This window comes from Lygodium microphyllum, chromosome 25 (assembly GCF_053477565.2).
Source record: "Lygodium microphyllum isolate KBCC chromosome 25, Lygodium_microphyllum_v1.1.10, whole genome shotgun sequence".
NCBI classification, from domain to species: domain Eukaryota; kingdom Viridiplantae; phylum Streptophyta; class Polypodiopsida; order Schizaeales; family Lygodiaceae; genus Lygodium; species Lygodium microphyllum.
In genome coordinates, this window is record NC_141159.1 from 39,088,235 (window position 1) to 39,092,410 (window position 4,176).

Genomic DNA, 4,176 nt, shown 5'->3' on the forward strand with positions numbered 1-4,176 from the left:
TTAAAATGGTGTGTAGAAAAAACAATGCCCTCTTGGCATCGATTTGTGGATGAGGGGGGTATTGAGGCTAGAAGCAAACCAATCAATCAAACCATGGCAATGTTCTTTTACAATTTCTCACTCCTCATCACCAATTTCTAATAAAAAAATGGATACCATGTGAAGAAGTTGAAAAATCAATCTTTATCTCTCCTCCCTCCTCTCTCCTCTTGATGGTTGTTCACACGCCTGATTCCGTGGAAGAAGAGAAATAAGTTGGATGCAAAATGCTGATGGAATAATAAAACCAGAGCAAAAAAGATCATAGATCAGAGTTGGAAAGAGTGTCAATGGCCAAAAAGGAGTGCTAGCAGCCTCCCAACCATTAAATGTAGGCCTTGAAAATCGGGTTTCTATGTGTAAGCAATTATTTCATTCGTTTCATGAAAGATGTCTCATGAAACTATTTATAAATGGATGCCTTTGATTGATAATGCTAAAATTTATCAAAAATATTGAAAAAAACTAGAAAATTTAGTCATTTAACAATTTATATCAAAACATTTAAAACTCACAATTATGCAGTTTTCATGAAAATGATAAATTTTGGGGGTTTTGTTGTGATTTTGGGATTCATATGGAGGATAAATGAATATAACGTCAAATTTCAGTGATTGTGATCAGTCCCAATCCATAAATTATAAATATTATAATTTTAATTTAAATAAATAAATAATAATAGTGAAATAATAAGAAAATTCAGTTTTTTACACTAGAAAATTAAGAAAAAATATGCATTATGTCCCTGAATGTATGGCATGGCTCTAGCATGAGGAATAAGCCTCAGTTCATCCTTTTCTTAATGTTAAAGTCTGTTTTTACCCCTTTTAAAAAAACACATGAAAAAACCACTCTCTAAGTCTATCAACAATGCATAACCTAAACAGTAGGGGGAAAGAGGGATTTTGATGCTCATTAGTTGCTAATAAAATTTAAAAATTTGATCTATTTGTTTGGGCATACCATATATGAATTTTAAAAATTAAGTTAAAATGGGTCAAGTAGCATAAGAATGCTTGATCCTAACCCTTAGCAATGCAATATGACGTGTAGGCTAAAATCATTGAAAGAAATATTTGTTGCACTTCACAATGCTAATTTTTAAATTATACAATGTTTGAGCACTAGGATTCATTCACAATTGCATTGCGCATATCAAATTGTGTAATTCCTAGATGCATTGCAATTGGTTTCCTATAATTATGACCCATGCTGAGTTGTGAGATACCTAAGCAGTAGGTGGTGCCCCAAGAGGAACACAAAGAAAAAGAGGATTCTACTGCAAGAAAATCTATCTTGTAACATCAACAAGATTTTATTTAATTCTTTTGATGACCAAAACAAAGAAAACAACAAATATTCATGCAGCAACATAGTAGATATCTCCCACAGATTTGATAGAATCAACCATAATCTTCAACATCTTCATAGAATCCATCAATAGAACAATGAATATAAAAGAATACACCATTTTTTAATGGAAATCAATCACATAGTATTCATATTCAATGTCTTCATAGTTTTCTCTCTCAATCTCTCATATAAAGTTACACTATTTTGATAGAATTGGCTATCTCTGGCTCTCTCTCTCTCTCTCTCTCTCTCTCTCTCAATAGTACATCATCTCCTCACTACAATACTCAATAATAACTCTCAATAATCCTTCTAAGGTCGTAGATGCACCTCCCAAGAGGTATGTTTGATGGGAAGAGGCACCAGAGCCACCACAGTGTCTCTTCATAGCTCACTATTGTCACTGTCACTTCAGTCTTCTCTTCAGTCTTCAGCACAGCTGCTTCTTCCATTTGTTTTAGCTCTTTTGAACTTAGATTCATCATTTTCAAAAGTTAAAAAACTTTTCCAAATTCACACATACATTCTACAGAACACTTACAAAAGATTTACAGGACAGGAATAGAGCAGATACAGAACAGATACAAAATAGAGATAGAGCAGATAATACAAAAGCTCTACAAAAGGTTTACAGATGGTTACGGAAGGTCATTAGAGAATAGTAGATCCTCATAACTCAAACTAAAACCATTTCAAACTATCAAAAAATATTCAATAATTCTCCAAAAGATTTCAACCTTCATCAATCATCAATCCATGCTTCATATAGAAGAAAATCTGAACAAAACAAAAGCTATACACAAGGTTTTAGAACCAATCAGATCTTCAATAGAACCTATTAGAACATCACAAAGCTTCATATTTTCACCAGAAATCATAATAAACTTCCAAAACATAATCAATATCATCCAAAACACTCTCAAACACTTCCATTAACAACCATACATCACTCTAAATCCATCAAAAATCAATCATTCAGACCTCAAAAACAAAAAAAATCAATAAAAAATCCAGTCTTTCTCCACTCTCAACATATCCCCACCCTTAGAAAGGAAGCATTCTCGCAACCTAAGGAAAAGAATAATATAAGTTCACTAAAGAGCTCAATTTAATCTTCTTCCATGTCTTCAATAATCACTCCAAATCACGACCCCAACTTATCACCTATATCTCTAGAAAAGAATATTACTAAAGGAAAACTTTGTTAGTCTTTAACACATTTGATAAACAATAAAAAATCATGACAAATTTGTAAATGATATAAGAAGTTTCTTCTTCATCATCTCGAACTATCCAACCAGCATCACCACCACTACAATTCTCCAAAAATGTATATCTCGAAAGCAAATCCAATAGGCAACCACCACGATCTTATCACATAAAATTAACCCACAACACAAAAACTAAACACAAAACAACCATCTGAATGACACCTCCAAAAAGAGAGATATATATCATTAAGAATCATCCAAAATGTTGAGAATAACAAATGATGCTTGCCCATAGAGGCTAGATGTATGCCCTGAAGTGGCTAGAAGATAGACAAATGATGTATGCTCTAGGAAGAGAAATTCAAAATCCCATATGCACAATGAGGTACAATGGTACTATCCAAAAAGCTATAAAGGCATGTACTTGACACTCATTTAAAAAGAATTGTACTTTCAGTTTGAGTCACTCAAGATTGTGTTTATGAGTCCAAGCTAATCTATCTTGGAACCTAATTCACCTCAGTTACAATTCCTCATTCTGATAATGTATCATGTGTTTGACTTGCGTCCACCATAGTTGATCTAGTTCTAGGTCCATGTTTTGTAACATGGTATCAGAGCCATGGCTGAGCTAGGTAGCTAGTGGTGTGTTTTCTTCTTCCTTGCAAGCTCTCAGCCGCATGATAGAGGCTGCACTGATTCCTTCTTTGATTCCAATGTGCTTGATGAGGGTGGATATGAGATTGTATTGTATGGAAGGCTCACAAAGGATGCTTGTTTATGAGTATATTGACAATGGGAATTTGGAGCAGTGGCTTCATGGGCATCTGGGGAAACATCCACCATTCAGTTGGGATATCAGAATGAAAATTATTCTCGGTACTTCCAAGGGACTGGCTTATCTGCATGAAGGGTTGGAGCCTAAAGTAGTCCATCATGATGTGAAGTTAAGCAACATCCTGATAAATAGCCAATGGAATCCAAAGGTCTCTGATTTTGGACTTGCTAAAGTGTTAGGGCTTGGAAACAGCCATGTGACAACACGAGTCATGGGGACATTTGGGTATGTTTCTCCAGAATATGCTATCACCGGAATATTGACAGAGAAGAGTGATGTGTACAGCTATGGGGTACTCCTTATGAAGTTGGTCACAGGACGAGTTCCTGTTGACTTTAGCAGGCCTCTAAATTGGACCAGCAGTCCACTCTGCTGCGACAAGAAGTAGGGCATCTCCAACAGCAGCAAGCGTGAAGACGTGCGAGGCCCACATCTCCTAGGGCTGAAGAAAAAGGATATCATAAAAGTGCAGATGGAAGATGACGGCCATGTGCTGTGCATTAGCTACGAGTGCAACAAGAAGGAGCAGAAACGAAGGGGCACTTCAAGTTACAGAAGTGAAAGGTCCCGGCTTCTGCCAAGGCCAAGACTACAGGGCACGAGAAGCGAGGGAGAAGCAGCAGAATCCAACTCCTTGAGTGAAGGCATGAGAGGGGAAAGTAGAACCCTTCATTTGTAGAGGGGAGCCGACGGCTACCATGGTCCTTGAGAGCATCCCTGCTACTCCAGCCATGA

At 36.3% G+C, this 4,176-nt stretch overlaps 1 pseudogene; it reads left to right on the forward strand.

Moving 5' to 3' along the window:
* Window positions 1-3,283: 3,283 nt before the first annotated feature.
* On the forward strand, window positions 3,284-3,829 carry LOC148014109 (putative serine/threonine-protein kinase At1g01540 pseudogene; annotated as a pseudogene).
* The last annotated feature ends 347 nt before the right edge of the window (window positions 3,830-4,176 follow it).